Source organism: Carcharhinus amblyrhynchos, chromosome 27, assembly GCF_965287045.1.
Source record: "Carcharhinus amblyrhynchos chromosome 27, sCarAmb.v2.hapA, whole genome shotgun sequence".
In the NCBI taxonomy this organism is placed as follows: domain Eukaryota; kingdom Metazoa; phylum Chordata; class Chondrichthyes; order Carcharhiniformes; family Carcharhinidae; genus Carcharhinus; species Carcharhinus amblyrhynchos.
In genome coordinates, this window is record NC_137350.1 from 35,315,184 (window position 1) to 35,327,946 (window position 12,763).

The following is a 12,763-nucleotide window of genomic DNA, read 5'->3' on the forward strand; positions in this document are numbered from 1 at the left end:
TGAAATTAAAATGCGAAATTATCTTTGAACTGTTTGTTAATGAGAAATAATTAGAAGAAATTATTTCCACTAGTTTGAGACAAAGAAGGGAGTGTGCTTTCTGAAGTATTCTGTAGTCATTGGAGTGTGGTTATTAAAAGACTCAAAGGCTGTGTCAGGAAGAACTTACTGCGGTCCCTCCCTTGTTATTGAAAGTGAACTGGGTATTTATCAATAGGGCACAGTGGGTCTGCACAGCGAGACTCCCAGCATCTGAAATAGGTGACAGTGCCGAGGGGAGAGCTGTGGGGCTTCTAATGAAAGATCTCCCAAACATTCGCTTGCAGAGGCTGACTGATCCGCTGACTATTCTTCGTTTTTTTTGTTTGTTTCTTAATTCAGATTCAACCACCGCAGGTTTTAATTTTAGCTCTAATTAATTTGAATACACCGCGGTGATGAGACCCGGGGTGCCTCATATCCAAGACACACTGAACCCGGGTCAAGTGTAATCGACAAAGATGCGAACACTTTCGATTTTGCCTTGGGGACCCTGCCGGATCTTAGCGAGGGCAATGGGAACTCAAGCGCCTTCCTGGCAATACTGGGCGGCCCGAATTCTGAAGATACTTCACCCAGCACTCACCTCATCTTTGCTTGTCTGGGGGAAAAAAATGCACGCCTGTAAGAATCTAAACTAACCTTAGCCAGATTTTTTTAAAAAAAATGTACCGGTCATCCCAAGCCCCATATTCCCCGGACCCAGAGTAACCTATGATTGGAAGGTATAGATTGCTGAGGGCTTTATATTGTCCAGTAGCCTGCACTCTTCAAATATTTCCAGCTCCCACAGTATTGAACCGAATCTGTGCACCAGCAAAAAATGGTTTAATTTTTCATATAGCGATCACCCCGTTTCTGGGAGTCACAGAATTCCTTTATTTTAAATCGGGAATGGATGGTTATTGAATTAGTGTTTAATGTCACAAATCAGTTAATGTACGTGGACCCCCCCCCCCCCCCCCCCGCACCTTGCTCACTGGAGAATTTCAATTCCCGGTGCAAAATTTAAAATCACTCAGTTCCCCCCTCAGTTCCCCTGTATATCCGCCCCTCCCCTTAAATCACCACAGAAAACAGGGATGGGTTTCTAGCTCCGCCATGGGGTTGGTGTGGGGTGGGGAGTGGGCGGGGGTGGGGGGAGGAGATGGGGCGGGAGGTTGGTCGTGTCAAGTTGAGGTTGCGGCGGAAAGGCTGGTGAGGGAGTGATGCAGGATACGAGGAGGGTAGACCATCGCGGCGTACAAACCCCATGTTTAATTCCATGACTGTTTAGGATCCCGAGCGAGATGTTTCATTTGGTGGGAAGTATGAAACTTGCATGAAAGCGGCCGAGTCTGTTTCCTCTCCCTCCCTCTCCACACGTTATGTATCAATATAGAACATGGAAGCGGTGGAAATGGAAGTTGATTTGTAGCACCCTGGAACGTACAACTTCCGTATGCTGAAACTGCCAGCCCGTTTGGAAACATTTCCGATCAGAAATTGACTCGGATCGATCTTGTCTCCAGCCCGAAAGCCAAAACTTAAAAACCAGGAAAAAAACATGTTTATCGCCACATTATTATGTCGGCAGCTCCCCGTGTAGGACTCACGTTTGCAGCCTTTCATATGTCGCTGAGGGGCCGCCTGCAGTTGTGTTTAACCCGAAAAAAATATTACAAATATTCAGAGGCAAGTTTTAAGAGGAAAGTATCCGGTGATTGTAGTCTGGCTATAGGACATTAGGACAACGCCGATTCTGTCCGAGTCAGACTTGTAAAATGATTAATAATTCCATGTGTTGTAAACGCTGCCGTGTGTACCGGCGATGCTTAAAAGAACATCGACCGGTAATTGAAGTTGAACCCTGAGTTGTGTCTTTACATTGTGTTAATGATCCATCCGAACTAGCCAACAAACAAATACAGGTAACCCACCAATCAAGATTCAGGCACCCAATTAATAATCTATATGTTCCAAACCACTTGTAATACTGGAGTGAATAATACACAATACAGGAGCAACTAACTAATCTTTCCTTTGTGAGTATTGGTGAATAATATATCTAATCGGCTACCTTTTACAAACTGTCACATTTTAATTTTGAGCATCTTAAAACTGGTGGCAAGGACTCCCCACCGCAGCCTCCCTCCTTCCGTTGTCTGTGTCTGTGTGTGTGTGTCTCCCTCAAGTCAATGTTTGTCTGCCTTTGTGTGTCTGTCTCAGTTCGGATTTTCCTGTCCCCCCGTCTCTGCGTGCCTCAGTCTCTCTTAGGTTTTCTTTCTCTCTCAGTTTCTCCCCCTCTGTGTGTGTGTGGGTGGCTGGGTGGGTGAGTGGGTGGGTGTGTCTGTGGGTCTCTCTGTCTCTGTGTGTGTGTGTATGTCCATGTTAGTGTCTCCCTCTGCTTGTCTGCCCTCTCAGCCTTTTCCCCCACTCGCTGGCTGCCTCTCTCTCTGTCTCTTTCTGTATGTGTGTGTGTGTCTGTGTCTCCCCTGTATTGTGTCCCTGTGTGTGTGTGTGTGTCTCTCTCTCTCTTTCTCAGTTAGTATTTCTGTCTCTGGACACCCTGAAGGAATGAACCCACGTGACCAAACGGGGCGGTCGATCGGGAGCTGAAAAAAAAGCCATTTTGTGTGAGGAGTGTGTGTTAGAGAGCTCCAGCCAAACACTCTTCCTTCGCTCGATTACTCGCACCAGAGACGGCGGGGGCCAGGCGAGCAGGTAGGGGCCGCTTTCAAAAATATTCGGCTGGCCGGCCAGCCTGGGGGAGAGGGCTGGGACTCCTCCAGATGCCTTTAGTTGAACGAAAATTAGTGGTGCGAGATCAGTTGACATCCTTTCGCTGTTTCTGTTTCAAGATGGCCGCTTGCCTTCAATTCAATTGCACCGATCCTGCTACTTTGCATTGTTTTTGCTCCTTCTGCCGGTTGCTCCGGTGCCCATTGTGGCCCCAGGCTCTGGGGTTGACCTCAGGCAGTCCCTGTGCCTGGCAGGCGGGTTCAGCAGCCGCCTCTGGCTGCTGCATTTGTTCCAGGTTTGGAGTTGGTTCTCTGTGCCTTTAGTGCTCTCTCTCTCCCTCCGTCTCTCTACCCTTTTTTTAAACAGTGCCGAGTTTCCCGACGCCGCAGCACTCTCTCTCTCTCTCTCTCTCCTCTCTCTCTCTCTACCAGCGCCCAATTAAGTTCGAATTCACCCCTTCCCCCCGACCCAGTCTCTCCCCTCCGGCACCACACCAAAGGTCAGACTCCCGGCTCTCGGTCTGTGCTCACTCTGGAGCCCGGTTTTCTTCCCAATCTCTCCGCCGAGCTCTGGAAGAGACGGTCCGTCCGGCCCGGGCAGCCTCGTGTGTGGAGAATCGAGTGGGCAGCCCCGATATCTCCTCCGATTTCAACTTTACCCCGGTCTCTCACCGCCACGATTTTATAGAATTCGGATCTGCAGAGGGTGCAGATTGTCAGGGCGAGAGTCCCGGGGCGATCCCGTTCAGCCCGGGGCTTTTACGAACTTATTGCGCCCGGGTCCTGTGGTGTAACACTTACAAGTCGGGTCGGCTTTCTGCCCCCTCCCTCCCCCGTTACAACCCGGGTTTATCAGGGCGGTTGCTGGCAGCTCAACCTTCACAGTCTTATCTAGATACCTGGGACAAGGGGAGAGAGAGGGAAGTGAGGAGAGACTGTTTTATTCAATTTTTTTAAAATTCGTGTGAGTGCAGGATTCGGAACAGCTTGTGTTCCACACAACCCCGCACACAAGGCGAAACGCAAAGCTGGTCGCAGAGATCTGGCCCCGACTGGTTATAACGAAACTCCATTGGATCTCTTTATTTTTAAATGCGCCTGTTGTGTGTTTTGGACTAAAAGCTTGTTTTATTCCCTCCCCCACCACCACCACCACCCCTGATGGATGCAGTTTGGATACTAACTATCCCCCAGATTCGCAGCCTTTTAAAAATTGCCTCCACTCCCCAGCCAAAATGCACGAGTGTATCTTGTGAAAATCGGTGAATGGAATGATATATATGTTATTATGTGGGACTCTGTAACCTGGGAGACGGTGTGGAAATTCAATTTTAATCTGGTTGTAGTTTGTGCTTTGTGAACTTGGTGCCATGCTTTGTGAAGGTCTTGCCGTCGATGGTGACACGAGTTATGTTAGCTTTCCCTCGGTGCTTTTTTTTTTGTAAATATATATTTTTTTAAGCCTGATTTCGGCGGTGACACTTCTGCAGCGGAGAGCTGAAATAATGGGCTGTAATCTGGGCGTGAAGTAACGAGGGTGATAATTTTACTCTTTTGGAAACGGTGTATATTTCTCTCTGATGGGAGATTCAGAGACACACAGCGTTAGCTTTTATCTTGTATATATTTTTCAGAGGGTACGCGAGTTTAGACTTGAGACAGAGGCTGGAGTGAGTGTGTTTACGTGTGTGTGTGTATGTCTCGTTATGAGAAACATGCGCCTTTCTCCGCAGTTCCCAAATGAACTCCCCATCCATCCCCCCCCCTCCCCCGGAACCGCCCCCCCCCCCCTTCCCAACGTATAGAAATTGGGGCACAAGTGCCAGAATGGCCCATTGGCGATCAGTCTATGGGCCCAGGGAGCTGACGAGTCGGTCCAAGTTATAAGAATTGTCTGATCACACCGGGCATATGGGAGGAAAATTATTAACACACTAATCCGGTCTATAAATTGCTTCGAAATGCGCGGACGGCGTTGCTATGTTGTCGGGTGTAGGGTGAAAATTGCTGATTTCGTTCTTCCCCCCTGACTCCGCGATGGTGTTGTGATCTGGCGTTACCGTGTCCAGTAACGAGTTTAAATTGAAGTGACCATTTTGGAGGAAGTCACAGTTTGATTTGTAGTTCTTTTTTGCTTGCTATCTGACACGTCCCCTGTCTCTCCCAATACCGAAAGCCATGTGGTTTAGCTCTTTGCTCTCTCTATATATATGGAAAAGAAAACACAAATCTTGACAAAAATCACGTGTCTGGTGTGTAGTATATCCGGGTTCCAGCCATTGCTGGAATAGAATAGCCACGCTGGTGTTAATAACCCGAAACATTCACAGAGTGTTGTTTCACGTGAGTCTGTTTAACGTGTCCTTTCTGTTGTCGCGTTGAACCTGAGAGTTACCAGAGGATTGGGCGCCGCCGACTCCCGTTATTTGCCCGATCACTGATTGGGGTCCGAAGTTCTCCCTCTGTCAGGGTTTTGCCCGACAATGAATAATTAATTGACAAATCAAGGGAAAATGACAGAAGTGCGAGCCGATTAGGAGCTAAAATTTCGCAACACCTGGAGTAAAAGCGAAACCATGCATAGTTATCTAAGGAGATATACACGCAATAAAGGTGGCATGTATAGCTAACGGATTCCTGGCAATTAGAATGTCCTATCCCTCCAGCACAGAATTCCTGCTTCTTGGTGTCAATGATTGTAAATGACACAAACACTGCTGATTTATTGATTAGAGTAATACCGCTCGACTTACTAAACTGTAGACCGGTTTTTTAAAGTGTTCAATCTAGTACTTGCAAAGTTTATTATTTAAAGGATCTCTTTCTTTGACTTCCCTCACTCCATGCACCCCCCCACCTCCCCCCCCCCAACCCCGCCTCTCTCCTTTTATCAATATCTGCAGCCTGTAAGTCCATTGCAATGACAAGGCTGACTGCAGATGAATGAGGCACAAATGGGGGTTTTACTGTCGAAATGATATCACACGTAGGCCAGGCAAAAGGAAACTAACCACCTTCTGACACATTCGACAACCCGTACAATATGCAACACCAGTTATTCTGCTCATAGGATTACATTGGGCCTCACGCAATATCATCCCTTAAAACGTTCAAGCTTAAAACAGTCACAGGATTTGATCTTTTGTCTGCCCCCATCAAACGAAACGTACATGTTATTCTGATACTTAAAGAAGACAAAAGCATTATCGACAAATATTTATTGTCGACGCTTTTCCAATGACAGGTTGGTAACTATTCAGCTGGAGTTTATCAAATTAGTTTGAAAATGACAAAGTCGTGCCGGGAAACTCCAGTTTTAATTTATTGCGACTCCCACCATCCCATCAGGCTGCGCACTACTAAACTGTAGGCTGCCCTTGCTCTGAAAAGCAAGTTCACGGGTCAGAGGGGACAAGGAATGAAACGTAGGGGGATCCCCATCTCCGTTACAAGAACTGGAGAGGGCCTGACAGCTTTAGATCCCGCGGGACCCATCAGAAGTCATGGATTTCAGAACTCCGCAGTTAACATTTTTAGCAGACTTTTGCAATATTGACCCAAGTTGAGTTTCTTTAAGGTTGTTTATGGAACACATCCCTCTAACAAGACAGGCTGTTTAAAAGTCCCACGTAATTCCTGGCCGGTGTTCCCTCTCCATCAGAAGGCCCACGTTGAACTGGAGAAACTGAGGTGTTCCAATTCAGGGTTTGAGTGTACACGTTTTTGTGTGGCCTTATCCATAAAGGGTACACCCATTGTACATTCGCACAGCAGCCCGTTGCTACAACAACCACCCAATGCACGCTACAGTTAAAGAAACCAGAGGCTTAGACAATCAAGTTGCATTAATTTAGGGAGCAGAACTTTTGTATAGAAAACGTCAGCTGGAAGCCAGCATTGTCGTTACTGTGCATGGTATAGGGATGATACATTGTTGTAGGTTCCATGTATAGACTTAAGTGGCATTATTGTGAAAAATAAGAGCAATCGCAGGCAGCTCTCGGAGACAGCGATTCCATTTCTACTGGTTTACCAAATATGTACCTTGCCTGATATAGAAAGATTCCGAAAGGTTGACTTTTAGTTTAAAAAATTGTACTCACTCGACCTGCATCTTGATGCAAAATAATATTAAATCCATTATAGAGAAACTTAGCTACCTGAGCTGGACTGCTTTTCCTTTTAACAGTGCTTTGATTTTTTTTGTTACTGCGTTAAATTCACGGCAAGTCCAAGCGCATTAGTGACTTGGGAAGGTTGGCCGATTCCTTGCTGTTTTCCAACATCGCAGAGGCGAGAAATCTAATCCACCGCGAGAGTTAACTAAAGAAATGCATTGACTCTGACAGGAGCACGCAGGAGAAGCGCTGCGACCTCCAACCTTTCAGTGTCCTACCGCTGGCCAAAGATCTAATAGTCAGTAGTTACTGAGGTCCATTTTTTTTGGAAGGGGTTGGAGGGCTGGGGGTGGGTCGTGTCGAGGTGGAATGGTGGCGGGAGTGGTGGGGAGGTGCGTGGGTGCGAAGAAGCAGTAGAGGGGAGCGTCACGTGTAATGTAATCTGCATCCGCTAAAACTCTGAATTTACAATCCCGGGAAGAGCTTGGTAACTTTATCAGATAAATCACTGCACGTAAAATAAAGCAGCAATGCTTGTCAATTACTTCCATTCTGCAGCAGTTAAGTAAAAACAAGGAAAGCACAGACTGTTTTGTTTATTTCACATCTCCGTCAACAGCTGTTTCTTCCGACCTCTGGATCACACTGTGTTGCAACTAACTTTTTGTTTGGGAAAACGGTTTCCCTACCGATTCCCCCAACCCCCCAGTCCCATGAGCAGTCCGTTTGGTGTCCAAATTAACTACTAGGAGATTGACCAGTTATTAAACTCTGGAATATGGTTTTAGCAAACCTGTTGCACTCACTGTTTTCTAAAGCCCGCAGTACAGGTAACTAGCAGGATGCACCTCCCCCACCCTCCAGTCCTGGTACCGGTGCTGCAGCAGCTTTCCACTCAGTCACTCAATCAGTCGGTTGGTGGGTCAAACTGTCATCTGACTCCCAATGCAATACAGTACTTCAGTCATGTGGACAACCACACATTCAAATACATAGACTCAAATACAGACTCAAATACGCAGACTCGAATACGCAGACTCAAATACATATTCAAATACACATTCACTCAAATGCACACACACACTCAAATACTCACACATTCACATACTCGTACACACTCAGATAAACACACTCAAATACACACACACTCAAACACACACAAACAAACACACTCAGATAAACATACTCAAATACACAAACACACACTCAAATGCACGCATTCATGCACACTTAAATGCACACAGTCAGACACACGCTAGACTCAAACATACACACTCAAACATACTCAAATACACTGAGTCAAACATACACTCACACAAATGCACCCACTCAAATACAAACACTCACACTAACTCAAGCACGCATATTTAAATATGCACACACACTCAAGCACACCCCCTTAAATATACTGACTCAAAATCACACCCTCAACACTCTCAGTCAGATGCACACAAACATGCACTTAAATGCACACACTCAAACATACTCAAATACGCACTCAAACACACATCCTCAGCCAACACCCTCACTCAAACACCCTCACTCAAATGCATGCTGAAAAACAAACTCATAAATCCACAATCCAATGTACACACTCAAATGCACATACTGAAATACACACATTCGCTCAAACACACATCCACGCTCTCGAATACACACTCACTCAAGTGCACAGACTCAGACACACACAAATGTACTCACTCACTCAAACACACACACTCAAAAATGTTCATTCAGGAAGTACCAATAATCAAACATATAAATTCATTCAAACAAACATAAATACTCACATACTCAAACACACACGCTTGTTGAAGCAGCATATTTAAGCACACACACCGACACTCAAGCACAAACTCTCAAACCAACATATTCAAAGAAGCACACACACGCTTGCACACACTCACGCTTACACACACACTCAAACGCAGGCACAACACTCAAACATATACATACACTTACACTCATATGCACACTGCCACATATTAAAAAACCGATATGTTCAAACAAAGTCAAACACAGACATACCTCAAGCATTCACAGACTATTCCATACTCAGTCTAACAAACAATCTCAAATATATTCAATTACCCATAAACTTAAATACACACACACATACACACAAACCCAAATAGACACACGCGCAATCGCACAAACCCAAATACACATACATGCATACACACAAACCCAAATACACGCACGCATACACACAAACCTAAAGATTCGTGATCCTCTCCACTAATTTGCTTCTTGAGTCTGCCTTGTGTTGATTCCCAAGATGAATTTTGCGAAGGACTGATTTGAATATTAGATGCAGCAAGGTGAGTTTCTCTACCCGCTTGCCTGGTTGGTTACTATTTTTGGACGAGGGAAATCTTACGAAGTGTAACGACGGTCGCTATAGTAACCAGGAGTGAGGACTGTAGCCGCTATCCACGTCATGACACGTACAAGCCCACTGTGTGTCCCAGTTCATTTTCCTTTCTCGAAAGAGATTATTTGAAGGGCCACTGCTTTAGCGTTTCATTTATCCTCATATTTTTTCACATACATTTTCTTTTTGCGTGGCAGTTTCAGCCGCCGGCCGCGGGGGTGTGATAGTGCATTTTGAAAGCGATATTAACTTTCTCCAGCATCGATTTAAGCGGCTGTGTATGTGTCCCGTGCAAAGCTTCACTCTGCATAATGAATTGCATGCTAAATGTTCATTGGATCATTTATCTGATTGTGTGTGGATCAATGGCTATGAAAACCCGTGTATATCTGTGTGTGTGTGTGTGCATGTGTATGTGTGTGTGTTGAAGGGTGGGGGAGAGGGAGAAAGAGAGAACACACGACAGAGAATGGTTTCCCATTAAAACATCGAGTGAAAGGCAGAGGGGTTGGTAAATATTCCGTGTCAGCAATTTGAGTGTGCGTGTACAGCAGAGCTGTTGATAGTATACGGCGGGATTGGGAATATCCCTGATAGTACGTGTAGGACTGCTTACCATATGTGGACCCGGTCCAGCGACACTGTACACTCCGGTGGGACTAAGAAACCAGGTAAAACGGTGTAGTGGGATCGGATACGGCAAGCCGCGCCGACCCGGTATGTTTACATCCAGCCTCCTCCCCTTGCCATCGAATTGTGCACCCCCGCCGTTCCTTCCATCCGATTCACGTCGCCCGTGATCAAGCCCATCGGATGTGGGCAACTACCTGTGTTACCTGGGCAACCGGGCAGCTCCCGGCGAAGGCCGCTCGGTTCTGATTAACCTTACTCGGGTAGATTGGCAGAGATGTGGTCTTTCCGAGGCCCCACTGGTGTCCACTGTTGTGTACACGCGTGTGTTTCATTGGCATATTCCTTGCAACATGTACCATTATCATTTCCAAAGGTGATTCACTGGCAGTTGTTCTCTGTACCGGTGCAATACAAATGGAGTAAGGACAGAATGGGATATATATCCTTCCTGTGCTTATAGAAAGCTGTAACTCCCTCATTCTTTCCCATAACATTTTCAAATTCGTACATTGTCACTGGTATGTGACTAACACTCAAATTCAACTATACGCTAAATCAACGAATATTTCTAAGCCTGCGATTTTTAGACATTTTTTTCCTTTGTTCTCCCTTTCAAGTTTTGGAACCACTCACGAAAAATATGAAAACCAGGCTGTAGTAAAGCAATTATATTATAAAATTATATTGTAGATATAACATCTCACATGCAATACCGACCTGTCCTTTTTTCTAAAGAATGCAGTGGTCAGTTTCTATCACGACCTCGCTGGCAGTGAGCGCTCGATATTTTCTGATTCAATAGTCCCTTTCGATAATCGATCACCGTCATTGTGCCGAAGCCTACAAAAGGGAACTGTCGGTGTGTTGTATTTGCCCCTCGATTTCAGAAGTGTCTCTTGTCTGCGCGTTCCACCTGCAGCTTTGACCTCGGTCTTAAAGCAGTGCCATTTAGTAAATTCGAGAGGAGCCTCTTGGTTATCGCTTCAAACTGCATTGCACCTGGCCCCATTGCACCATGCCTCGGCGACCAGATCTGAAGCTTCTGTGTGAAGATGCTGGCGCTTTTTTTTTGGAAGGGACTAAACAGTAACAGTGATGCATGTACACTTCTTACATTTAGACAAGGAAGTCACGTGCTGAATATTAGAATGAATGGAAATAAAAACAAAAACAAAGCTAGAAAATCTCAGCAGATCTGACAGCATCTGTGGAAGCCAGGATGTGGAGATGCTGGTGTGGGACTGGGGTGGGCACAGTAAGAAATCTTACAACACTAGATTAAAATACAACAGGTTTGTTTGGAAACATGAGCTTTCAGACTGCTGCTCCTTCCTCAGGTGAGTAAGGAAGGAGCAGCGCTCCTCACTCATCTGATGAAGGAGCAGTGCTCTGAAAGCTCATGAATTCAAATAAACCTGTTGGACTTTAATCTGTTGTGAGATTTCTTACAGCATCTGTGGAGAGAGAAGAGAGCCAATGTTTGGAGTCAGGATGATCCGGCAGGGCCAGATTGAAACATTAGCTCTCTTCTCTCTCCACTGATGCTATCAGACCTACTGAGGTTTTCAGCATTTTCATTTTTCATTCCAGATTCCAGCAGACACAGCATTTTGCCTTTATATTAGAATGAATGGCCTTGCTTCTGTCATTTTTTTTTACACAACAGAAGTAACCACCTGCCACCCAACACCCTCCTCCATTCCCCAGCATATCTGCTGTTGATGTTTTAAGGGTAGGGCGTCACATGTAAGGATCCCTACTGAACAATTCATCAGTCATATCATCACTTCCTTTCTTGTTTGGGTGATGATGAGTTCAGGCTGCACCAACAGGCTGTGCATAGTTTTATCACAAAAGAAGACACGCTTTGGACTCGCATCATGTTTTCAGCATGCTCAACTTCCCAAAGTAGCCAGACCTCCTCCTCTTTATGAGATGGCATGTTTTAGAAATGTGTGTTATATATAGGATTGGATACACACATTGCTATTTATATCTACTTTTTAAGACAGTTGCTTGGCAACTGTGTCTACATATAAAAAGGTAGCATTTAGGTAAAACGGGCAACTGTTGGATGGTAAGGCAGTGATGTGGAGAAATGTATCACTCATTTGGTGTATAACTTTAGGCTGGGACCTCAGATATCCCATGTGGAGTTAGATTTCTAAATCACAATTCCTTTCACTTCCAATTGTTCCATTGGAGAATGTTACAAGCATTGAAGAAACTAATTAAAGTGTGCCTTTCAAGTGTTTAAGACAGATAGGTGCAACTCAACAAATCTCAACATATTTTTGCAAAATGCTAGCTATCCAACACTGTTGTTCACAACCAAATCAAATCTTTCTAAATGATGTTCCAGGTATAATTTTGTTTTTGAAAATGGCATTATATGAAATCAAAATGTCATCTAACTGCAAAACACAATGAAAGGTTTCTTGCTATATTTGAGAAGAAATGAGCCTGTTCATTAGAGTTGGGATATTGTAAGCACATTCCATAGGACTGGCTTACTGTTCCATTCAACAGGATAACACCAACAATTCTTTCAACTCTACCTCTAGTTCCAACTGCAGAGATTGGAACATTTTATTTTGGAATGTGATGATGTACTTCAAATGTTAGTCAACTGAGTTTATGCATCTGTTATACCCATCCTCCCAAAGGAAGCTTGACCCCTCTGCTTCTGATGCAGCAGTCAACATGTTCATTTTTGAAAGATGACTTTCTTTCTCATTCTCTTTTGCTGACTCCTGCAGTAAAAAAGTAAGTTACCATATTACACACTTCTTCCGCTACAGTATTCTTGCTGTTTTGTAATACCTACAAACTGTCGTGTTTTCTGATTAAACAAATAGCAGGGTGACTAACAATATATT

The 12,763-nt window shown here is 44.9% G+C and overlaps 1 protein-coding gene across 1 annotated transcript in view; it reads left to right on the forward strand.

Moving 5' to 3' along the window:
* The first annotated feature begins 2,642 nt into the window (after positions 1-2,642).
* LOC145359165 (polycomb complex protein BMI-1-like) overlaps positions 2,643-12,763 on the forward strand; it is a 28,047-nt gene continuing 17,926 nt past the window's right edge. The window contains exon 1 of the mRNA XM_080213597.1: positions 2,643-2,742. The gene's annotated coding sequence lies outside the window, so the exon portion shown is untranslated. The remainder of the gene's footprint in view (positions 2,743-12,763) is intronic.